Below are 27,302 nucleotides of genomic sequence, written 5' to 3'. Positions count from 1 at the left end.
CAGGGATTGAAGCCTCCTGCAGGGCCCCTCCCAAGCACCTGGGCAGTGTCTGCGGTCTAGCCTCCTCGATGCTCTCACAAACGTATTTAGGAGTTCTGTTTGTTGCCCTGCTGCTGTTTAAAATCACTTCTTTGCTGTCTAGCTGGAAGAATGTCAAAACTCCTTCTGCCACTCAGAGAGTCCTAAGATTGCCCATTAGTTAAAATAAACTTCAGCAACTTCGGTGCAACATTAGAGGAAATGAAGGTGCTGAGTGAAGACGCTGAGAGCCATCATTTGCCCCAAACCTCTAAGCTCCCAGTCAGTAGTTCTGATATGCAGATCGGCTATGCGGAGGAATCTGAGTAGCGTATAGGGATAAACACATCAGCCTAAAGAATACACTGAGCCAACTCTGTTAGTCCCACATAGATGCGTTTAACTGGTCTCCCGTGCAATAACATGTGAAGAGATGGACATGCCTATGTAGCTTGCTATTAATGACAAATGTAACAACTTTAAAGGAACGTGAAGTCTTAACTTCCAGTCCCTCCCCTCCTCAAATAGTAAGCAGTAAGAAATACTATTTGAATATTTAAATACATTTAAATAATGTGGGGGTTATTTTAGTTAATATCATTTCAGAATTGTTTGTTGAAATTTAAAATATAATACATAGGTTTATTCTTAATACCACACAAAATATTCAAGAGAGTCAATAAGCAAATGAAATATGCAAAGACTTCCTTTATGAAATTTATAGTGTGAAATAAGAAAAAAATAGAAATATTGTTAGCAATACTTATAAACTTCAATCCTACATGTTTACCAGGTATTTCTTCGGTATCTAGGCATTGGTGCTTTAGTATTTTATTTTTGATTGGCTGTGAATCTTGAGCATTTGCTTCCTGTGTATGTTTAATCCTCTCAATTAGATTTGTAAGTTGAGAATGAGAATGTATATTCTTTTATATCTTCCAAGGTTGATGGAAGTAGCGAGTTTATCCATGTTGAATGTTAGTATAGTAATTTAAAACTGTCCCTTTTCCGTGCAAAAGCCTCAGCCATTTGAAAATGTAGATGGCTTTCTAGTGAAAGAACATATATTTCAATCCATCAGAGATTTCTTATGTTTAGAAGATATATGGATGATTTGACTATTCTAAACGCAAGTACATGCTGCCCTATATTGGAGCTTTCATTTTTTCAAACAAAAGTGGTATACCTATTATTTATCCTAGAGTGTTTAAACAGACCATTTAAATTCTTTACCTCTCAGTTTATTATTTTTCCATGACTTATTTACTCCTAGAGAAAGTTCAAGTTTATGGATTACACAATTTAGTTAAGACAATGAATCTTGTAAATCTGATAAAAATTACAAAGTTATAAAGTATATTAGGTCCTCTAACAGGTGACTTAACTTCTATACTTCCTGGCATTTTCCGCAATAACATTTTACTTTAAATGTCAACCATACATAAATTCAATCCTGTCACAGACACTGAGACGTTCAAAAGCTCTCAATTCCAGACAGAGGGTGGGGAAAATCAGGCCAGAGTGAGACAGCGGAAGGCAAAAACAGAGAGAGAGAGAAGTAGAGAGAGAGAGAGAGACACTTTAAAAGACCCTATCCAAAATGCCTTCATATGTTAATTCCTTCTGAAATGTGGTAATAAGCTATGCAATGCATAATAAATTTTGAATTGCCCATTGTAATTGTGGCACAATGCTTCAGAAAATGTCAGAGAAAGAAACATCAAATACCATTTATTCCGTGTTTATGATACAATTTCTTTATATTTAAAGAAAAAGAATAGCACAAATCTAAATTAAAGCAATCTATCAATTATTAATTGAGATAATTCCTAAAATGTTTAAATAAGCATGCTTACTTCTGATTTCATAAAGTTTGTTGACCTTAAATTTATTTTAGAATCTATAAGTTTATACCTAGTTCTGATATGTAACAAAACTATAATGATCTTATGATAATTTTAATTACTATAAGACATTGCTGATGTTCTTTGCATAATTTTGACTATGAGATATTTTACATTAACTTTTTTCAACATGGTCTATCAAAAGATTTTTCCCAAAGATATTTTGTCTTAAAATGTGGAAGATTTGAAAAGCACTAACTTAATAGCTGGTGATATTTCATGTTTCTTAATGAGATTACTTGTCACTGTGTGCAGCTTCTCCTGTGTATATTCACCACATTTTACATGAATCGCTAGGAGAGACCTCTATTTCTATTCTCTTTTTTCCCTGCTGGGGGCAATGTCCCTCCATTGCTACGTGGGAAATGACAAGAAACTACTCCTAGTTAGAGATGCAGAATATTCTCTTAAGCAACAGCCTCAGTCGCTAAAGTAAAATGGGGGCAGCATGCCAAATATGAGTCCTAATAAAACATTTTTACAATTGCAAACATGTAAAATTTTACAGCTTATTTCTCCAACCTGCACAGTAAATTTTACAAATAATGCAATAATGAATAGAAATGAATTATTTTTTCCCACTTGCACAATCATTTTATATAGAAAGTGTTTATTACTAAAATCCTCAGAGCCCCCTAAAACTAACTACAGGTTTTCTTCTGTATACTTCTTACATGATAACTCATAAGTTGAAGGGATGGAAGACAAAAAATGGGTAAGATTATACTAGCATACTGGAAAGAATACTAGTATTTAGCTACAAAGAAAATATGGCCATCTGTGTAGTCACATTGTTATTTCACATATTAAAATTATTATTTCATCTTTAAATTCAATTATATTTCTTTAAAATTCATTTTGCAGTGATTATAATTATTCAAGAACAAAGCATAGTAATGAAAGTACCATCATTTAAAAAAAAAAACTATACTAAGAAAATTATGAAATATCATGAAATGCATTTCTTATTTGATTTACATAAATTATTTTAACATGGTTTGCATTTAATTTTGTATATGGAAACAACCACCAAGCTCTAACTGTAAAAATCATTAAATACACACACAATTAAAATACAGAGAAAAGAGAGAGAACCCTGTGCCTTATAATGCTCAATATCTCAATTAACCAGAGTTCAAACAGGCAGAAAAATGTTATTTTCCCTTTACCCATTAGGCATTCCCTGACGATTCTGAGCTAGGGTGTTTTTTCTCTTTTGGTCAATAAACCTACATATTTCTTGAATTATTTATATCACAATAATAGTTCACATTGTATTTCCTTTTATTCTGTTCACATTTGACCTTTAAACACAGAAACTCCTTAAATATAATAATTGTGATATAATTATTTTTCTTATTTTTACCCCATGATTTCTCCAATGTCTGGAGATATGATAGCAGATACATATTTAAAATATTTTTCTACAAATAAAATGTAAAACATGGCATGAACAAATCTGACAATTTTCTCATTAAATTTTAGGCAAGCATGCCTTTCATTTTTAAAGAATAAATGAATACACCAAAAGATTAGCAATATTTTTTATACACACTAAAGATTTGTTATCACCATCTAGCTTTTCTTAGTATTTGGGCCATTTAGGGTTAAGAGAAAGAAGTGGCTGGGACAGTGTCCTTCCCGACATGGAATCGGATATACACATACCCACACAGTGGCTAGATCATAAATTTGCAAAACACATGTAAAGATAGAATGAATAATAGGAAAGAGTAAGAACTGAGACTAACAAATCTCTGTCACTACCACTCACAATGAAGGAGTTCAAACCAAACCTCTCTAAAACGCGCCATTCCGGAATGTGGACAACTTTGAGTGGAAGTCAACAAGACCCATCAGATTCAAGAAAAACTTGGACCTCTCCCTTATCTGCTTGAAAGAATGTAGCTACAGGGTCTGCTCTCAGCAGAGAGCTCTCACCAGAGACAAACTACAAAGAATAAGGGCTCGCAATGGTATGCTTGGGGGAGCAGGCAGGGCCTGGAGATCAATTCCTCTGTGTCCCATTGCCTCTGCATGACATGACGGATATTTGCGTTCCCATCTCTCTGGAAATTGTCTTCCTCCCATTTGAAGCCCTAGAACCTGATCCCTCCTCCTTAGCTCGGATGGCACACCAGCCTCAAATGCCTGGAGTCCCTGTGGGTCTCATATTCTTTTTTTTTTTTTTTTTAAGATTTTATTTACTTATTTTCAGACAGAAGGGAAGGGAAGGAGAAAGAGAGTGAGGGGAACATCAATGTGTGGTTGCCTCTCATGCAGCCTCCACTGGGCACCTGGCCTGCAACCCAGGCATGTGGCCTGACTGGGAATTGAACCAGCGACCCTTCAGTTTGCAGGCTGGCACTCAGTCCACTGAGCCACACCAGCCAGGGCAAGTGTCTCATATTCTTAAGGATTCCCCATATACGAAATTAATTTCCCCCTGTGAGTCTGTCTTATGAGAATTTAATTATAGACCAGCTAACGAACTAGAAGGGAAGAAGACAAGTTTTCCTTCCAGGGACAACAATAGCAATCAGAAATGTGTTGGTAATATCTGTCCTCATAACACAAAGAAAAGCAAGAATCCAAGTGGATGCCCGTGAAGTTCTCTGGCTACAATATGTGCCACCCACCTTATGATGGAGATTATAGTTACCTAAATGTGGCTACTCCAAATTAATCCCCCCAAAACAAATTATTGCATTAAAGGAGGAACGTCACTCTGAGGGAAGCTATTCAGTTAGTGGGATATGAGGAAACTAGCCCTACTTCTGGACCCTCCAAGCAGTCAGGTTGTGCATGCAAGAGTGTATGAGGAATTCTATTGTAATGAGAACTCTCCATGAAGTGTTTGTCTAGCAGGTGGACTTGAACACCCAGCACACCGTGACAAGAACTGCCATGTGCGGATGGAAGTAGACATGTGAAGCAGGTGGATTATCCGGCTGCTTTTCCTTGTCTCGATGACATTCTGAACAAGCAACTACTGGATTAAAAAAAATGTTTTTCCATGTAATTTGTCTCAAAAGAAAAAAATATATTTTAATAGAGATAGGGAGATTCTTGTATGGATGACAGTGGTCAATTAAAACCAATAATGGATTATGTTAGTTTATATATCAACCTCTGATAAGCTTTAGATAACGAGACTCAGCTTTGAAGGATGGGGCAAATCTCACGGTGTGGACATACTGAAGATTTTTAGCATCTAGAACTGAGGAATAAACCCCTTAGTAAATTAAACTTTTATTCACCTTGGCAAGCAATCAACAGTTACATAGCATGAGTGAGCACTGCTCTGTATTTTATGCATGCCCATACATGTTACATGTATGTGTGCATGTATATAGGCTTATAAATAGAGCCATTACTTAAACGTCCCAACTGTATCCAGATCTGTTTAATCTGAAGGCCAGGACGGACTGAAGCCTGAATTATGCCTCTCCAGCCGTAGTCTAGTTCTTCCTCTCCGGCTTACCACAAGAACGCTCGATCTCGTCCTCACTGGCCCCACTCCGCCATGTGGGACAGAAACCGAAAGGCTCCACTGGAAACCGGCACTCCCCGCCACTGTTCACTCCGTGTTCATCTTTCTAATTACTCGGGCCTAAAATCAGAGTCACCTTTTAGCCCCTTTCTCCACAAGTCACGAGCTTTGGGACTCAGAAGTGGGTTCTGTGACTACTGGCCATTTATTTCACAGCTTAGTCTCCGTGTCTCGTGCAGCAAGTGGTGACAAGGATTCGGCACTTTCAGTGTTGCTGCCAGGGAAGGGAAAACAACAGCAGCAGCAGCGGCACCACGGCGAAGCTTGCATGAAGCAGAGCTCAGTTCTGGCTCCCAAGGAAGCCTCCCAAATGCCTGGTTTAAGGGACTGGGACAAAACTGCAATGTGGGTGTCACCGGGGAGCAATACGTTCCATAGTTATGCCAGGGGAATAGCTGGCTTTGCTCTTTAACAGAACACAAGATTTTTCTTCATTTATTTTTTTGGTAGAATGGTGCTTTGTGAGCGACAGGCAGGGGGATTCTGGGTGGCACTGAGTCGGGTATCAGTCTTTGTAGGCACTGCAAAGACTGGCTGGATATTCAGTTTTGGGATGGGATTCAAACAGTCACTCTCTTCACAGAATAAGCCTTCATATATAAAACCATTTTGAATTTGGCATACGGCCCCGAATGCTCCAAACTGTTAGATATACCGCAACAGTGTTATAGCATGTTTGAGCTGGGTGGAATCTCAGATGGAGTCCAGATTTCTTCTTCCATACTTGATACTACTGAGAAGTAGGGTCATTCAGCCGGTTTGTGAGGTCAGCCTGCAGTTACTGACTATGCGTAACGTGGAACTCACTCTCTTCCCTCCTAGGCCAATGTTTTTCCCCTTACTGAACCATGGCATCTCCTACACCCAACTGTGAAGGTAAGTGGCTAATTCTCACACCTCCGCTTACAAATTTTCATTCTAACTTTTATTAGGGTTCATTGGGATTTTCTTAACTCTAAAGGTAATGTAATATTATCATATATCTTTAAGGTACAAAATAAAAACCTGATATTCTTATGAGAAACATGTTTAAGTAATAACTTCACATCCTTATCGTCTGTTTTTTTTTTTTTTGTCTGTAACAAAATTTACAATCCACCTTTCTATAACAACTAAGGTCTACTTAGTAAAGTGTTGAAATATATATATATAATATATATTATATAAATATATATATATTCATATAGTATATATTTATATAATATTTATATAATATATATTATATATATAATGATAAATTAACACTACAAAACATACCATATAATGCTACATGCAATATTTTGTAAATAATTAGTGGCTTTAGAAAATATTGTGTGGAAATGGAGTATAGGTAAATCAGGCAATAAGAACAGATTTCTCTCCCAAACACCTTCCCTATATCACTACTAATATTACAACAGCAACACTAGGGAGTTTGCTTGTGTATGAGGACCTTTCTCCTTCCCCACAGAAAACAGCAGTGCTACATTAAAAACAAAATTAAAGAAAGTGCCCTAGCTGGTGTAGCTCAGTGGATTGAGCATGGGTAGTGAACCAAAGGGTCGCTAGTTCGATTCCCAGTCAGGGCACATGCATGGGTTGTGGGTCAGGTCCCCAGTGGGGGCCATGTGAGAGGCAACCACACACTGATGTTTCTCTCCCTGTCTCCTTCCCTTCCCCTCTCTCTAAAAATACATAAATAAAATTTTTTTAAAATTAAGTGATTTTTTGTAGGAAAACAATGGCATGTAAACCACAAGATATACATCAATATAAACATCATGTACACATTCTTCTAGGTCTTTTATATTTATTGTTTACTGATGCATAATGTTAACAACTTGAAATCCTCTGTACTTAGCCAAACTTGTATACCTTAGTTCTTACCAATAAGACAGATATTTTGACCATTTTGATTTGTAGTAAATAGAAATGTCTCTATTTTGTTTCCTTAGCCACTGCAAATATCATCTGATCTGTCAGAGATTTCTAGATTGAATACGTATTCACGGCACAGTCAGACACTGCTTTTCCACTCGAGGAAGCTGAGGTCCGGAGGGTTAAATGAAGTTGGGTAGAGTCAGGACTGAGATTTAGGTCTGCGGACAAGTGCAGCATTCTTTGAGGATGGTTTGATGACTGGATGAGTAGTTTTACTCTCTATATTTATTGTGGGAGAGATCGTACTCCTGATTTATTTTTTTTTGTTCAACCATGAACCGCTTCTGTACGGAAACCATTGGTGAGAGAAAGAATTCTTAACACAAACGAACCAAACAAAATCTAACAACAGCCACCAAAATGCAACTCTATTATGACGAACTGGAAAGTTGGAACTCAAAATGATGCTGGTTCAGCAGGTGTAACTGTTCCCTCCCGAAGTGCATCGGATTTCATTTATTCCATTGGCTCCACTTAGAAAGCTTCCCCTCTAGAAGGCATGTGTATAAGTACTGTGAGGTCAAATATGACCATCTCCATGAAGTTGGCCTTGATTTTGTAGTAATAAATTATCACTTTAAAAATTTTATAGCACATTTTCTTCATCTATACTTGCCTACTCTATAATCTGGCATTTTAGTTGAATAAATGTGATCCTTTCCCCTTCAACTGAATTTTTGACTTATTGAGATGAAGATTAAGTCATATACCTCCACCCCTAATACAGTTATACTCTGAGATATTTTCATTAATGAAAGAGGCAATTCTTATGGTTAAAGGTGAGGGGGGGGTCCCAACCTGATAGTTCTATGTATACCAAGGTTTGTTTCAGCTAACTTAAATAACTTGTAAAATGGGACATCTCATAGGGTTTCAAAGTAACATAAATAATCTATATCATTCCTTCAAAAATTATAAAGCCTTTAAACTTCATACCCAAATGTATTTTAACTGAACCTGCTGAAAGATATATGCATGCTAACTGATGGTAGAAAGAAGGAGCAAGAGACAAGATACAGAGCTACCTCAGATGAGAAAGGCATCATAATATTTTTTCTAGACTTTGAGGCAGAAGGAGAAACACCATCAGATTGGCAGTGGGGTCAGCAAAAGGCTTTCAAAATAGGTGTAGCCAGCACTATCACTGCCCTGCCCATCCCCCTGAGAAATCACCTACACACGACAAAGACCACTATCAGGGACAGTGGTGACACTGCCCCAAGTCCTGTTGTTTTCTTGGTGGCTGAAATGGCCAGCCCAGCCAAAGCGTCAGCAGCCCTCAACCCAAGACGGACTCTGAATCAGCAGATAGATGTTGCCTAGGTTTTAACTTGTTTAGGATAATCTGAGGGACGTTCTACCTCTCCTCCAGACGGGGCCCAGTTGTCCACAATGACAACTTGCTCGGTGACACACCCTTTGCTCCCTTCTCTGCCCTGTCTTACTTCCTCACTCCTATGCTGTGAATTTATGGTATCACAGGTCACCTGCCAGATAAACTACTTCCACTCAACTTTTATCTCAGAGTTTTCTTCTGAGGGAAAATAACAAAACAGAGATGTTATCTTTTGCTTGATGGGTTTCAGATAAAAAAAAATGTCATCTTCTATTTAAAATGTTGACACACAAAAAGTGTTGTCTTTGTCTAATGAGACTTCTTTATATTTCCAGTGCATAAAATCCTTCATGACCCAGCGTGATTCCTAACCAAGCCTGAGCCTGGGCTCAGCTCTCGCCACATTTACAGCTGCCCCCAAAGGATGTTCTTCTCACGTGGTTTTCCAATTACAGAAACAGCGAACATGAAACTGGGCAATGTTTTGGCTCAACTCATACACTGGTCAGAGTTAAATAAGATGTCTGAAATACACTAATGCTCCAAATGTGATTCCTCAAGAGAACATTACTGACTCTGCTGATCTAGAGAGCACAATGACTCTTTTTACTGATATCAAAAATCTGAGCTGGAAAAAATTTTAAAATAGTGTAACGCTACATTTTAAGTGAGTCTCTTCTGCTATTTAAGGACAAATTTATCGTTCAACTGAAAACTGTAGTTAGCTTATCAGACTCATGTGAATAATATTCCAGTGGGTAATCTTTCCAGTTTCATATATATGCTACTAGAAGATTGGTTTTCCAAAGAATAAATGCACATTCCATAACTACACCAATCAGTGAATTCTTTTCATTTGTAGACCATAGATGCATGTCTTTTTTATTCACTTATTCTATTCACAAATTTATTCAAAGTGTTACCTTAGTGCCTAATGTCTCTGTTTTCCGCTTATGGGGAAATGGGGACAGTCTATGCTATGCGGTGATTTATAATCTAGTGTTTTTAATTGAATTTCTTATCACACTAAATGTTGAGTTAACACAAATGTCAAATTTTACTTTAGTTATTAGGAGATTTTATGGGAAAACATAAAACTTAAATAAACCTAGCTTTTAGGTAAGAGTCTGAAATTATAGTGAGATAGCTCACAGATTTATAAAGGATCTCATCACTAGGAACAAAGCTATAACAGAAGTAGTTTATAATTTGAGTATTTATAAAAAAAAACAGATCTTTATTTCTATTTTGTCTTGAAACATTAATTGCAACAGATTTATGAATGACCTAATTCTGTGTTAAGTCTTAGCAATAAAAACATGATTATAACATGTGTTATGAGAAATGTAACATGAAATTTTAAAAAGCAATTCTCAAATATTGTGTCTATAGTCTCAGCTTCGAAAGGTATTTTTCTCCATGATTAGTATCCCTATGTAATTTTAAGCACTTCTCTGGTTTATGTTAAAAAGTATGTTTAATAATTTAGGTAAATGTACAGAAGCCAAGATAATAATTCAAATAAAATAACTATTTCTCTCTACTCCCCTCAATGATTCATGCATTTATTAAAAGAAATGTTTACCCCCTTTACCATCCCAGGGTTCATTTACAGTATGGTAAATTACTAAATTCATACTGTACAGGACTTCAGGGTCAGGCATGGTAGTTACTTTCTTAATTTCAAGTCACTAAAGATATAAAATAATATCTTCTGGTTTTTTATAGGTAAAATTTGTAACCTTAACAAAATTGTAGGTGATCTAAGTTAGGAATTACTAAAATCTCACCTGCCAACACAGTACCCTGAGGGAAAATTATAAAATGAAATATAATACCTGAACTTTAAATATTTTAATAAATGTATACCATCAATTGTATTGGGAAAAATTGAAACATATTTCAATGGAAATGCTGATTTTTAACAGTTTATATTAATATATAGGATCTTTAAAATATAACAAGAAAAATCTAAGTAGGTCCTAACTGAATACAATAATGCCAACATGTAAATGAGTTAACAAGATGTCATTTCCCTGGGGGGAGAAATACTGCTGATAATACCCTTTGGTTCTTCAGAGCCCGGACTCCGGGAGTCGGCCACAGTGAACGTCATTCCGTCAAAGTTAGTTAAGAGAACCTCTGTGTAAGAGCGAGGAGCTAATGGAAAGAGAACAAAATCATGATAGCAAATAGTATGTGAAATGCTCTATAAATCGAAACGTTTCATCAATGTGAAGCTTTATCCAATAAATGTGTACATGTCACTCTTGATGTGACAGTCATAAAGCAAATAAATGTAGTTTTACTGTATCTACTCATAAAAGATTGTAGGTGACCTTTATAATCATTTTTTTTACAAACCTAACGTCCTTTATGCATTTACTCATTTAGAGAAGTCTATATTTCCCATTTATAAATTTAGGTGTGTCTTTTTTATGTTTTTAGATCTTTGCTCTATGTTTACTTGGTAGAACAAAAAGCAAAAGAACTATGGGAAAAAAGATCTAAATCAACTTTTATTTGTCCAGGAGAATAGAGGCACAGGAACTCCTGAAGTAAAAAATGGGTTGATTGATAGCCACTGTTACTCTCTGTGACTCATTACAACCATCTTATATTTACACCTGTACTGCTGGAAAAACAGTTTCTATAAACCATTTCAGCTTCCTTACTACTGGGTGTGATAGATATGGATGATTTTCCAGACATGAAAACGAACCCAGAAAAAAATAAGTCTCTTTCTGACGTTTATGAAGACAGTCAGTAGGGGCGATGAAACTCTGAATTTGCTTTTCCCCACTGGATATCACATGAAGCTTCTTGATACAGGAGACACGCCTTTAGAAATAAAAACGTGCATGTTTGAGTTGTGTACGTGCCCATGCACGTGTATAAATCCCTTACTTTATTATGGGACAAGGCTGGACATTCTGACTCCCAGAGGGCTGACGTTAACACAGGTCAGGGCTGGCGGTTGAGAGGAGGAAGTCCTGACTACCGCAAAGGGGCTTTGCTCATTTAATCTCATTTCTGAGCTACACAGAAGAGCAAGTCTCAAATCTGTGCTGCCAGATCTGATGCAAGCTTCCAATGTCTACTTCCTACTCTTTACCAGTGGCTTCCATATTGATGTTTTTTGCTCTGACTTCACACTATTTTAAATTGATTTTTATTGTGTTTTTTCCATTACCTATTAGCCTCCTAAAAACCCCTACTCCCACAATCCCCACACTGTTGTCCATGTCCATGAGTCCTTTTTCTTTTTGCTTGATCCCTCTACCCCCTACCCCTTCCCAGAGCTGTCAGCCTGCTCTCTGTTTATGAGTCTGTCTCTATCTTACTTGTTGGTTCAGTTTGTTCCTTAGATTCCACATACGAATGCAATCATATGGTACTTGGCATCCTCTGACGGGCTTATTGTACTTAGTGTAATGCTCTCCAGGTCTGTCTGTGCTGTCATAGGGTAAAACTTTCTTCTTTTTTTATGGCTGAGTAGTATTCTTCTCTGCCCCCTAATCGGCTTCACTCCAGCTGGTGAATTTCTTCTGATTACTTCATGATGCAGTCATCAAAGTTTGATATTTGAGCCAGCAAATAACCCTTTGAAAATTGACACATTCATCCTTTCCTCCCCATTTTCTCCTCTCTTACCTTAGATTTGTCTCTAAGCAACACAAATGTCTGTTCTTCCCCCTCTATTCTTTTCTTCATCTATTTCATTCTGAAGGGCATACAGATTTTACAAAAATATAATTTTTCATTTGTCTCCTCTGCCTCTCTTCCCTCCTCCAGTTCTTCCTCTTTCTCCTTTTATTATCTTCTGCTTCTTTTTCCTCTCTGAAGTCATCATCATCATCATTTTTATTTTCATCACCCTTAGCACTGGTCATTGTTTTCATAATGTATGCTAAATTCCCTACTAAAATTTTACATACAAGACCTCATTTAAGCCTCATAACTATTACATAAGTCAAATTGGATATCACTGCTACACAGAAGAAGGTCAAATACTGAGATCAACAGAGCACCATTTCACATGAACAAACACAGACAACAGAGCCCCCCAACTTGTCAGAGCATCGTATTTTATCATTGCTACCCAACAAATGGGTAGCAATTTGTTGGGTTAACATGTTTTAAACATGTTTTACATAGAAAACATGTTTTCTAAACATGTTTTACATAGAAAATAACATTTTCTTCATAGGAAAAATGTCCTTCAAAGGGCCAATAAATTCCTCTTTTTCCAGAGAGTATTATCAGAGTTCTTTCTGATATGTTTCTACCTATTTAAATATCCTTCCTTATACGTAGGCAATCCCTCCCCGCCAATACATTGTAGGTACAATTATCTATACTTTCAAGAAGAGAGCTTCCTAGTAGCTAATTCTGAATTCCAAATACAAAGCTAAGCACATCAGCTCATCTTCTCTGAAGCACCTGCATGAGAACCATCTAATGTGTGATTCAATGTTTGGGTTACTCAGCCTCATTCTAGAGCACCTGAATCAAAAGATAAGAACTCCTCACAAGAACCCTAGGTGACTCCCAGAAGAACTGTCAGGCTTCACAGCCACCATACAAAGGGTTCTCAGTACACAGTTACTGACTGATGCAACGCAAGGCTACTGTCTGAACTTTCAAAGCCATTGTCCTGTGCATCTAATTAGCACCTGTTTCAAACTGAGCATTTGCAAGAGCATTTCTATTCTGAAGGATCTGTGAAGTCGTGATGAAAAGGCTGACTCAAAATGCAAACAAAATACTCAGGCAAAGGAGCCAAAAGGAAGGGAACAGAAGGACAAGTGAATGAAGAAAAGCTTCTGATCCCGCGCACTATGCTACTACTCACAACTACTTCCATGATCCTTGTCCTCAACCCCAGCCCAGAAGACAGTAGGAAGGAACACAGATGAATCCATAAAATCCTGAGGATTTTGGTCAAAACTTTCCTCCCCAACTTGTAGAGATGTGAACTGATGAGTAATATTTATGCAGCCTTAGGAAAGTCAAAGGGAAGTTTTTGAGAGGGGGAATTCTGGGTACCTCCCTAGGACCTTGGCAGAGAGATAAGAAAAGTACCAGAGTTTCCCAAGACAGTATGTGACAACAGACTCTGTGTGTGTGTGGCACAGAGGAGAAGGAATACACCAAAACCAACGGCAATGGGACACACTCCCGAGGGAGTGGAGCTGACCACATGCGGGACTGATATCATCTAGAAGACAGAGCAGAGTCCCAACTTCCTGCAGCAAGGGCTGTGATCAGCCCCAGTCTTCTTCGCCAAATGTACATGCCCACAGGTCAGAAAAACGGGTGGAAAATGATAGCCAAACCTCAAAGAGGAACAGGTTAGGAAACAGACTGGTATTCAAAAATAAGTTTCAGTGAAAAATACATTTATTGCATATCACATAAGAGATCTGGATAAAGTTGCCTTCAGTAAGTGTAAGGACAAAATGGAAAGACATACTAGTACAGCACAACATAGTATGAGCAAAAGAGAAAGTGGTAGGCAGGGATTAAGGATGGAAGGAAGAAGAAAGAAGAAAAAAGGAGAGTGGAAGAAACCAATACAACAGACAAAATAATTCCTATTCTGGAATTAAAAGCAATCCAGATCACAGAGACAAATTATCCAGGTGAGCTTCAAGTTCCGGAGGCATTTGGTAGGAATATAAATTTATACAGCATTAAACAATACGAGGACAAAACAAGAGAAGATGCAAAGGGAGACAACTTAGCCCCAACCCAACTGAAAAACGAAACAAAACAAATGGGAACATTTATATATCAAATTGGATTAAAATGGAAGATTTCACTGCAACAACCTCAGAAGCTTTAAAATTCCAATGTCTTGTTTGTCTCACTACTTACTAATTTAACCATTCTGGGTACCACCTGGATCCTGAGGCTTTTAATAATCTTCACAGGTAATTCTAATGTGCAGCCAGAATTGAAAAGCACTAAATTAGAAACACCAAAAAATATGATGGACATGTATGGAAACTAAAAAAAGAAATTGGAAGAATAGCTTACATTTTTAGTAAATAGAGAAGAAAGCCAACGAATTAGAACAATCAGAAAGTATAATAGAAACAGAACAAAAACACCCCGCTATGGATAACTGGTTTCCCAGAAGCAGAAACTCTAAAAGCCAAGAAAATGGTGATCAAATGTGTAATAAATGAACATTTTTATGAAATCAAGAATAAAGTGAATCTGAAGATCCTTACAGGTACATACAGTTACTGTGTACAGGTGTGAACTTTCCTATCAGAGAATGCAGGGGGACTTTTTCCTCTACTTGAACACCAACTTCCTTAGGGCACAATGTCATATATGTGTTTTAGCTCCTTTTCTAACATTCAGATACATTGACTAAACCTCATCCCCGCTTTTTTAAATTCACTTGAACAATTGTCAAGACAGTCCTCCAAACTATACTGTTTATTAGGAGATTCCGTTTCCTTTTTATGCACATTGATGCACATTAAAATTAAATAAGTGTCACCATTTAAAATCTAACGGCTGTGGGTAGACCTGGTTTAGCAAAACCAAGCATGATGCCTCCCTTGTGAGCAGAGCAACCTATCAACATTCGCTTAAGGTGAAAACCTACACAGAACAAAATGGCTTGAGCATTATCGGGCCTGAATTTCAGGGGTTTCCTGATGTATTCAGTAAGCATGACTTATTTCTCGGTGTGTAAGAGACATACAATATCCTATTAGTTTCTGGTGCACATCGCAGAGATTCAGTTTGCATTACACATTATGAAACGCTGCCCATGGTAGGTCTAGTTGCCATCTCTCACTGTACGCAGTTAGCACAATATTATTGGCTCTATTCCCCTGGCTGTACATGGTTTTGAATAGGGCTTCATCTGTTTGGGGAAACCAGGAAATGTTCACACATAAAGGGGATTCTGTTTCTCAATAAGAGAATTTAAGAAAAAACTTGGTAAAATGTGAGGCTTTAAAAGCAGAATGTAAGTTTCATTTGGGGTGTGCATGTGAATTTCAAGGGTGAATTTATGTGTGTTCCTCACGATTCCAACTGACCTCAGGGCTAAAAAAATAATCATTGCTAAATATATTGCAGTATCAACAATTCGGATGCTGTTCCCTTTGTGGTTGTTTTTATTTTTACTGACAAATAACTTTTAAATGGCTTTATATTTTACATTTGTCTTTCATCCCATTGTACACGCACAGATTAATGATTCTATTCATCCATTCCATTAGTATTAGTTGAGAAGCAGCTCTGTTCTGGGCACTGCTCTTGGTACTGGTGACCACCATAACTAATGTAAACTATTAGTATCCTACAGACTTTGAGACTAGCCATGGAGACTTCTAGTCATTGTGATGTCACCATAAAAGTCTTCCAATTTAAGATCAGTAGTAACATTTACTCAGAGAAGACAGCCACTTTCTCTTGTCTCTTGTCCTTTACCAGCCCTTTGCAGTTTCACTCCATGTAGCAAAATGAAATGTTCCAAGTTTTCCCTCCCTTTCTTACCTGCCTGCTAGAGATGCAGTAGCTTTTATGTTTAATGATCAAGTGATTCCCAGGGCTTAGGGCTTCCTAAGGTTCTGTGTGACCTACTGAGGAGAAGAGCAGTATGAACATAAGTAAAATCCATGAGCAAAAAGAAATCCAGTCAGTATTATGTGATGCTAAAATATGGCACCTGCAGAACATAAAATAAACCTATTTCCTTTTGAAATAGCTCTCATTGTGCCACTACGACCTCTGGGAAGCTGTCCCGAGGTGTTCTTTTCCAGGGTAAGCTCGAGTCCAGGTGCACATTTCATGCACAATTTACAGAATCCCTCAGGAGTTCTCCAGAATTTTGGAGTACTTGAGGCCAACATGGAATCTGCAGGATGAGGGAACCCACCCGCACCAGGAAAGGGCAAAGGAAAAATGTTAAACTGTGGTTCAGTGGACAGCGCGCATCAGTGATGAGGAAATGGACCGTTTTTGCCTCGGAGATTTTTCAGGGCTCATTGAGTCCAGTTCACCTGCTAACGGTTGTTCGCTTGGCATTTTTTCCACATTGGTAGATCTTTCGGTGCTAATTATGATCACTTGCTATAAACAGTCCACGAGGCAACTCCACTCTCGTTGTCTTGGCAGATGAGATGCACCCGTTTTCAAACTGACGGTGAATGTCAATGAGTTTGAGAATGCAGGAGAGTTCCCAGGCTTGTGCTTATTGCCCCTGATGCCTCCGAGCTGACATGGGTGTAGCTTCAAAGTTCCTTCTCAGTAGAGGGCTCTGCGTAGCCAGCAGACAATATTGATTAGAACTGGTCTGTGAGATAAAAGGGCTTCCCCCGTTTGAAGATACCATAGATGAACACATTGGAATTACTGAGTTTAATGGGATGGTCGTAGAGAAACTGAATTCTTTTACCAATTACTTATTAAAAATACGGGGAAGATTCACTGATGAAAACGAATGCTTCTCTCCTGAGGGAACTTAAAGTGAAACACGAAAGAAGACATCAATAATTACATGTGAGAGAGTGTGTTAAATGCTGTTCTGTAGATATTTAGAAATAGCAGAAGTGATCAAAAGAAAGGAGATATCAAGTATGTTTTGAAGAAGACTTCACAGAAGTAAAATTAGATATGAGAAAGCTTTTATGAGCTGGGCTGAAGGATGAGTATTGCAAATCTAGAAAATATGTAACAGTCAAGCATCAAGGTGGATACTTTGGCGTGACTAGTAGGGCGGTGCCGAAGTGCGTGAGGAACAGAAATGAAACCCCGTCAGAACTAATGGCAACCCATGTGCCATTAGGGACATACTGATACTATAGAAAATGGCATGTAAGTGGGAGTTTTTAGAGGCAGAGGCCAGGCAAAGGTAATTAATTTTTTTTTAATTTAGCATTTAACTTTTAATTTAATGCATATATCTCAATTCACAATATAGGTAAGTAGACCTTGACAACTTATTCTACAAATTTTTCTACAATATATACTTTAATAAACAGTATTTCCCTTAAGCTTTATCTTTTTGCTTAATAGGCTTATGTTGAGAATATTTCTTTTTTTTTCAGACACACAAAACATATTTTTATTAATATACTGCATGATACTCATATATACTTTTTTTGATCCTGGTGTTTTTTGGTACCATACTTTTTGATCATGTCATTAAATGTGAATTCATAAAATTTATTCAGGCTGGAAAGATGATAAAAGATAGTTGTATGAGGCCTAAGAACAGAGGCTGGGATCTAGTTAGAGGTTACTGTAACAGGCTAGGGAAGAGATACACAGAGTTTTATCTTGGGTAGAAATAGCAGGGATAAAGAGGAATAGATGGTCTGAGAAGCATTTAATTCACCTAGGTAGCTAATGGATTCTGGGAATAAGAGAGAAATCTAGAATGACAAGTTTCTGTCATGTGTAATTGAGTGGTCAATAAAATAAAAACTAGGGGAGGTGAACACCGAAGTTTAGAATCTGAGATCCAGAGTAAGAAGGAGAAGCATGACAAATTCAACTTTCAACATGTCAACTTTAAGGTGTTGAGACTCATCCAAAGAGAAATACCAAAAAAAAAAAAGGGTTTACAGCTTTGGGCTTTGGTCAGAGTGTTGTGCTACAGAATGGCTTTGGAAAAATAATTTTAAGGTTAAGAAAAGAAACAGGGAATAGATTACCAAAAATTCCAATAGGAAGTAGTATTTCAAGAAGCAAGAATTGTTGATAAAGAATCAATTAATCAAAAACAAATCAATAAGGTTTCTATGGCTCAGTAAAAATACCCTGGTGATCTTGGCCAGAACCATTTCTTTGGGAGTTTTACGAGGTACACCAGGCAGAGGATTGAATAAGAATGGAAACATGCGGCCCCCTGGAGCTACATGAACATGAGGGTGGCAACAGAAATCCAACAAAAAGCAGCTTTTGCATGAGCTGCCTTATTTCATTGCATGATAGGAAAGCATAGGTAACACACGCTTCAGAGTCATTCAATTCATCAGAACATTCCGGTTTGATCTTCGCCATGTTCATTCCATAAGTATCATCCTAAGACTGGTTCACCCAGGGCTCAAAGAGCGCTTATAGGTCAAGTTTCTGCATTTACATTTCAGAAAGAGACAGATTTTAGTCCACCCACTAGAAGGGACTGTAGACCAGGTCTTTTCAGTTCTGTTAGGCCAAGGTAGCAAACAGGTCTAGCCCTGCCCTGATATCCATAACCAGGGAAGTCCAGGTGCTGTTAAATAGAATCCCCTATGTGGAGGGGCCTGGTGGATGACTGAACTAAACTGGCATTCTAGCAGACGAAAATCGGGCACTCTGTGGGGCAGGCCACCGAGAGGGTCCACTGCCAGCCACGCAGTGGAAGAGGGACTGCTCTGGCACACCAGTAGTAAAAGGGGAAAGACGTACAAGGGCCTTTACAATGTCACACCGTTGTCTTCTTTTGTTCTTTCTGTTGTTGTTTTGTGAAATGTGAGTGTGTCTCTACACTGAAGGAATGAGTCGGGAATGGAGAAGCTGAGAGGACAGAGGAGGCATCAGTGGACTACAGCCCAGGATGACAGGAGCTGATGAAATACGGAGCACAGAGGGAGAGAAGGCAGCAGAAGAGAAGGCATCGGCAGGCAAGTGTGTTCAGTGTTTGGGGAAAGCTGTGAATAAAGCAGAGAAAACCTCAGCTCCGGAGGCCCCTGGTTTTCCTGGAAAGTAAGAGAGGCAGAGACTATTTGGCAACAGCGAGGGGCAAGTGGGTACTAAGCGAGAGTTTGTCAGAGAGTTCCCTTGTCTGCTTCCTCTTGTCATCCCTTTCCCAGGTCTAGGACAGTGCCAGGGTGGCATCCTTCACCTTCCTGAGGCGCTCTTTGGCCCACCCTGTCTCGCAGTCCTGCTCCAGGGCCACTGCGGTGTGGTCAGTTTTAATCCCATGCCATTCCCTGTCTGCTTCCTCGCCTTCGGACCACCCTAATTTCCTGCCCTTTGTCTCTCTGGCTTCCCCTCTGGTGCTCTGTGCTCACATCCATATTTCTCCACTGTCTCCTGTCACGACCTCCAACCCCACTGTCAGAGAAAAAGCTAAAGATTCCATCTAAGAGGATGAATATAATCTTATTGTATCCAAATAGCTCACAACAAAGGGAAAACAGGGAGGCTGATACTAACAAAATATAGCCAAAATGCCATAAAAATAACTTAAAAAACCTTGTCAAGAATACATTATAATGTAGCAATATTATATATATGTTAAATATTATATATTATTAAATGCTAAATATTTAAATGTTAAATATTATATATATTTGTGTGTGTATATATATAAACATATATATATATATAAAAGAATGCTAAGGTATTTATTAACAGAAACTAAAATTATAAAGGTTAAAATAAAATTGCATTTCAAAATAATGCAGTAATTATAGCATTACGTAATTATCTAAGGTTTTTATTTTCCTCATCAGATCATAACTTTGATTTATTAAAAATTAATGGCAATGCAAGCCAGTAACTTCCTTCTCTGCTGAAATATTTGCCAATAGAACAGTAAAACACTTGTCTATTTTACACAGGGTTTTCACTTGTACACACTGCTGTTCGAGATGACATTATAGAAACGGCTTTATTTGCTCTTGAAGTGGACAAGAGACTAAATTCTGGGGTGGGCCAATTTTGCTTTCTCTTCACGGGTTTGGACGCAGACTCACTGCCCTTTCAGAGCAGCACGACCTACATAAATTTGGAGTGGCTGTGAGTTTCTCGTTTTTCCCCGTGGTGGGAGGGGGGGACTATCCCCTCCCCCACTGCCCTCCTGCTACCGCAAAGGGGGGAAATGATCACAGGAGCTTTGAATACAATTTTTGTTGAGCTTGTTTTTTTCCCTCACCTTAGATGACCAGATCGATAAGACAGTCCAGCAGCTATGGAAAAAAAAAAAAATCAGGTGCCTAGAATACAGCCAGAGGCAGTTTCTCTGGTTCAGCAAGAGTCCATTATGATATTACACAATTTAAAATAAATGATATATAAGGAGACAGTCATATCTCAATAAATTTTAGAGGGGAACTGCAGATATTAAAATGACTCCTAACAATACTAATATAAGAATCGCTCTTCTAAAAAATCCAATATAATGAAATTGACTTTGCAAGGCCATGCGTGGTTTCCCACCCTTCAAGGTTATATATGCCTTTATGGACACTAATTAATATATGATAACCACTATGTAGTCTGCGCTCCTCTGTGACTGTGCACATGCCCAAACTTTTTTTTTTTTTTTTCCCATTGCCTTTAGAGAGAGGACGGCAGGAAGGAAAGGCGAGATAGACACATCAACACTGACGTGAGAGAGAAGCACCAAACGACTGCTTCCCTTACCTGGGCCAGGGATTGAACCTGCAGCCTGGACATGTGTCCTGATCGGGAATCCAACCCTCAACCTTCAACTATAGGACAACATTCCAACTAACTGAGCCACACTGGCCAGGGTGCATGCCCAGACCAGGCAGCTTGCGTGCCTTGAGCCACAGAGGTGGCCCCTTCCCTGTCTGCACAGAGGTGTAGCTCCTGCAATTCAGTAGCTTTCAAGAGAGGCTGAGGACACAGAGTGTCCGACCTCCTCTATTCCAGGAAATGCACTGACCCCTTCAGGTATTCATTCGCTGAGCTCCTACAAATCACAACACCTCAGGGAGGTGGGAGACTTCAGAGCTTGCTTCTGGGCCCAGAATGTGCATCTACATTTTATTCATTTGAATTTTACTAGTTTTAGAAAATTCAACTAAGTTCTTATCTTTTCTGGAAAGTCCTATTTGACATCAGCCCTCCATCCTCCAAAAATTCTGAGAGGTGTCTGTCTTTCTTACATGTTCTTGTGTTCTGATTTCCACTGAACTTTTTATGGTAAATGACAATGGTAAAAAGAATAGCAATCAATATGTATTATTCACATAATTTCAGGCATAGCACTAAGTGACTTATTTGCATTATTTTACTTAATTCTTGCAACAACTGTTCTTATCACCATTAGATTGCCTCTCCTTGACTCTGTCACTGTTCTGTCTGGACCTCAGGTATTGGAGATAAGTGCTTATCTCACAGATAAGCCCTTCCCCAACTGCCTGGTCACCACCAATGGTTTTAGGACTAGTAGCTTCCTCACGGAGACTTCAGTTCATGCCTTCGGTGGCCCACATCAAAACCTGTAGGAACCCCCCTCCCTCCCCCACCTGCACCCTCCCCCTTGATTTGGTCCATGTGTCCTTTATAGTAGTTCCTGTAATCCCTTCTCCTCACTGTCCCCTCCCCACTCCCCCCTGCCCATTGTTAGATTGTTCTTAACTTCAATGTCTCTGGTTATATTTTGTTTCCTTTTTTCTTCTATTTTGGCTAGGGTGGGGTGGAGGGATGGAGAGAAAAGGCACACAACTGTATTTGAATAACAATAAAAAATTAAAAAAAGAAAATAAAAACATGAAAAACAAAATAAATAAATAAATAAATTTAAGTGAAATACAAAAAAAAAAAAAAAAAACCTGTAGGAAAAAATCAGGAGGCCAGCCTTCTTATATATCTTCCAACTTCACCTACCTTCCTGCAAACCTAAGGGCCCCTTGGAATCATGCTATCTTACCTTACAAGCCTGTTTAGTTCAGTTACTTCAAAAAGATTTTCCCAATTTACTGAATAATTTTGATAAATATCACTTTAGAATTGGAGGGCATTAGGGAAGTAACTCTTAGTTACTGAATGCCTATTGTCCATATTGAATCATTTAGTATTGAAAATCACCCTGGACATGCATGCTAAGATCCTCATTTTATATAAGGGGCACTGAAGCACAGGGTGGCAAAGTACCCTATTCCGTTGGTGCAACGGAGAGAGGCCCAGGCACCTGGGCCATGTGATTCCACAGCCTTTGTTCTCTTCACCTTTATACTATATTCCCCAGTCTCTCTACCCCACACAGCTTAGAGCAGATTTTCATGTGTTAACAAGTGAACTGAAGTTGCATGCTGCGTCCAGACGGACCAGAGAGAGAAGCCTGTTGATGGCAGAGAGCAGGCCTGTGACTCACTGACCTGTACGTGTAGTTCTGCACGCAGGGGAGGTTGTTCATACATATCAGTGACCTACTAATAACCGTAATAGTTTCCATCCAGCTTGCATGGATCTGCTTGAATCAGAAATTCCAGAGAGAGAAAAGCTGGCTTTGCCCACAAATTCTTTAAGAACGCCAACTCCAGTAACTTTTATGTACCTTTAAGAAAGTAAGTCTGCTTTTATGGACTCAAATTTGAAAACAATTGAGAATCTGGTAAAAAGTATAGGATACTGATTTCAAAATTTTTATTATAAGACCTAGTTCCACAAACACAGAAAACTGTATGCCAATGCTTCCTATAAGGAGAAATATACTGTTTTCTTGGAAGTAGCATAGAAATCTTACAAATTAACTTTGTATAGGCACGTATATCCAAAATATTTGATTTGATATTTATTTGAACAGAAAAGAAACTCATTTCTAATTTTACTTGTATTTAATATTAAAATGTCTGTATTAATTATCTGCATAATATGCATGTATATTATACTCTATATAGTATGCATATAAAAATGATAAGTGGGCCTATTCCAAAAGATATGTCTATTTAAAACTTACAGCTAATGTTTTTTTAATGATCTTAAGTGGACAGTTATAGCATTTTTTGTTGCTATAAAAAATGATTTTAAGAGTATCTCTACAATGAACATTCTTCAGACAGTTTAAAATGTTGTTAATAAGCAATTAAAGTATCTTCGGTATTCAGACGCGGAATCCATTTGTGGAAGATATGTCCGCCTTAATGTTTTAGAATGTGCATTATATCTACTTCCTTTTTCTCCTAGGGACTGTGCCAAATTCCTCCCTCAAAGAGGAAAAAAGTAAGAAGCATAAATATTGTCTCGAAACAGAATAAAAGACTTTGCTGAGACACCAGCACATTTTTGCAAAAACTGAGGCTAACTTTTTAATCCTTAAGTAATTTGAACATCTATCCTAAATCTCATTAAAATAATAATCCCTTGCATTACAGTTACATTTTACTCTTTTTGGTAAAATAGAAAAATGCAATTTTTGGTTTAAAATCCCACAATGGATGCAAATATAAATAAGTAGCCCTAGATTTTTGTCACTTACACACTTTGACCAACACGTGTGCTTCTAACATTTTTCTACTTAGATGTTATTCTCAATTGAATGTTTTAAAATTGCTCCTATAAGAGGGACATTTCATATTGTTACCATTTTCAGGGGCAAAACCCCCACACAATTCAGGTTTCGATGACTTAAAATATATTATTACATATTCACTTACTTTAATTCTACCATGCAAATAGTCAGTCCCAGCGTAATGAACCATTATTACTTATTAATTTCAAATGCCATTTATTAAAAATGCACTCACTGCCTCAAGGCCTGCAGGAAATCATAAAGCACAAAAATACATAAATTAAATGAAAATATCAACAACCCAACTCATTAAAAAAATAACATTGAAACAATGCCACACCAATAAGATTACTCTGTACTTTATATAGGTATAATTTAATTACGATAGCTTCTCACTACCTGGTCTGCACTGAGATTAATATAAGGATTCAACTGGGTTTGGATTTTTAATTTTTCTGGTCGAGGAAGGCTGAGTAACAACATTAATTTCTTCAAGGAACGGAATTACTGTGGGCAAAGACCCTCTAGGAAGGCCACTGTGGAGCTTTTCGGGTACAGAGAAAATCTTCTGGAGTTTCATACGGAGCCCGGATCCTCAGCATGCAATGTTTTTTTGGCTCCCTGGTATAATTCGCTCCCTCCTCTCAATAGCTCAGTGACTTTGAGTTACCTGTGCATTCTATTAGCAGGCTGAAAACCGGGCATCTACAAAAACGGACAAGTCTGTCAGCAGACAGGACGAGGGGAGGCCTCTCCACTGTTTATTTCAGACTCCCTAAGTCCCCACCTCCCCCTGACACTCCTCTGCGGGTGGATACCGGCACTGGAATTGTCGAAGGTCAGCCTGAAATGGTCAACACGAGAGGAACTGTCTGAAATCATTAGCTACGGGTTGTATGTATCACAGAGGGCAGGAAGGAAGATGGTGAGCTAGCCTTTCCCATTAGCAAAATTACACAGGGGGATTTACAGATTAGCTAACCTGCACACTGGAAAGCAACGGTTGTATGTCCTGAGGGGGTGCGACAGGTGGAGTTGGGCTGTGAAGGCAGACTGTGAAGGAAGAGCCTTCAGCCCTGTGTTGGGGACTGGTAACAGAAAACAGTGGGGGAAGGTGCCTAGAGTGGAGAACAACGCCACCTTGATCTTGGATTGGGCATTTTGGTGTCATTACAAACACAGAGCTCATGTGTTGGGAGTCTCATGTGTATTTCTCAGCAGCAGGCTTGAAACAGGCGATGGGATCCAGATGATGAAACTGTGTAGCTGTGCAGACTGTACGGGCCTAAGTTCACTCAGCGGTTCTGCACTGAGGACCCAGTGCATCCCCAGCACTGTTCTAGGGTTAGACAGAGTGGTGGACGAGATAAATGGGTGCCGCCTTTCCGAGCTTACATGAGACTTAGGGAGAGAGACAATGGACACACACATGTATAAATGAACATGACCACTTCTGTTAGCAACGGCTTCTATAAAGAAACTAAAACAGAGTGTGGTCATAGGGAGAATCTGGGAGGGGAGTCTTCCCATAGAGAAAAGTCAGGGAAGGCTTCTCTTCCCTAATGAAAGAAGAAATTTTGACCCGAGTCACAGTAAGGATTGACACATGCAAACTTCGAGTGGGAAGAGTTTTCCAGGGGGAAGAGTTTTCTAGAAGAGGCCCTCGGTGGGGGTGGGCATCAGCTTTGAGTGCTGCAGGGACAGAGGAGAGATTGGAAGGCTGAGACCGGAGGTGAGGGGCCAGCTCTGCAGCCACAGGGAGTGAGAGTAATCATGGTTCAAGTTGAACGGGAAAACCCCGGGGCATGGCCACCACTTATAAGACCAAAGTTCATCTACAGAGCCCAGTACATCTGAAAACTAATGCAGTGACTCATGAGGCGAACATCTCTGATACTGCTTCTGTTTTAGTAACTCACAAATCAATGTAATCAGGAAGGGAGTGAACATGCTGCACTCTCCCCCTCCCGTTAGCGTTTCTTTCTTTCCTTTCATTCAGTAAGCTCTAGAGTAACGAGCCCTGGGGGGAGACAGAGTAATGAATAACCGCATTCAGCTCCAGGAAACAACAACAAAAAATCCCCAGTCGAATGGTTCATGGCAAACAGCAAAATGGCCATTGTTTAGTGGATGAGGTTTCCTCTCTTTAGTACCCAGGCAATGACTAATGATTTTTCTCCAAAGCTCCCACTTTTAAAAGAATGAATAAGCCCCCAAGGCCTCAGAGAGATAAGTATTACTTTCCTCCTGGTAGCTCAGCTAGTGACTGAGAGAGAAAAAGAAAGTGGACAATATTTCAAAGCCAAGACCTATAAATGTGAGAGTAGCTACTGCTCTTCTGCACTCCTAAATCATTTGGTATCCAAATGGTCTTCGTACTCTTCTATATATGTTCTGCCTCATCCATAAACTTGCTCATCTGAAGTGGGCCTCCTCGACTAAGTTTCTGGGTGCCCTCCCTTGGCAAAACTGCACTTTCTGTTTCCCAGAGAAAAGCCATTTTGGTGACCAGACCTACCACACAAAGACTCCTGTGAAATTGGGTGATCAGCGGTCATAGTGCACAAGTTAGCAATTGTACCAGACTCAGGTGTTTATATGCCTAGTTTTATTTTCTAGGACAACTTTCAAACAACAGTAACAAACTACTGCAAAATCATTACTTGCCTTTTTGAAAGCAAAATAGCACATTGAATGCTAATGTACGTTTCGATGCATTGCTTGCGTTCTCTCATCTCTATTAGGAAAATGTCATGGGTTAATATATTTGGGCCCCACTGAGAATTAAAGAGGAAACAAAATGCTCAGTGTTTGTAATGAGGCTGTGCGTTAATTCAGGGAGGTCATGCCAGATCACGCATAATAGAGATGGCGATGTTTTTCTCCACGGCAGCCAGAGGGGACTCAACTTGATGATGGGCAATGCTTGGAGAAATAGTTATTTTTGATGTGAAAAGGAAATAGAACTAGAGAGCATTCAGGTTGATGGAAGCCATAAATAAGATTTTCCCACAAAGAATTAGAAAGCAAAGCTACTCTCCTCCCAGGCTCTCTCACCTCAAAGTTCAAGGACCGGGTGAAGAGATCATACTATTTTGTGATGGCAGTGGAGTGCATTGCCCAAGTTTCATATGTTGAAATTGGCTTAGTTCTTGGGAGAAATTACGAGATCAAATGAACTAAATATTGGTACTAGAGGCATATAAAAAATAATTAGAGAGAGGATAAATCCTAAATGGAGCAAACCTCCACATATTTGATCAGCTAAAAATGAAGATGGGTTGTTTGTAAAATTGATACTATTCACAAGTTTACTTTGTGTGGGTTCCAAATCTATTTGGGGAAAAA

The sequence above is a fragment of the Desmodus rotundus genome, chromosome 13 (assembly GCF_022682495.2).
Source record: "Desmodus rotundus isolate HL8 chromosome 13, HLdesRot8A.1, whole genome shotgun sequence".
Classification (NCBI taxonomy): Eukaryota; Metazoa; Chordata; class Mammalia; order Chiroptera; family Phyllostomidae; genus Desmodus; species Desmodus rotundus.
This window is presented reverse-complemented; position numbering follows the sequence as displayed.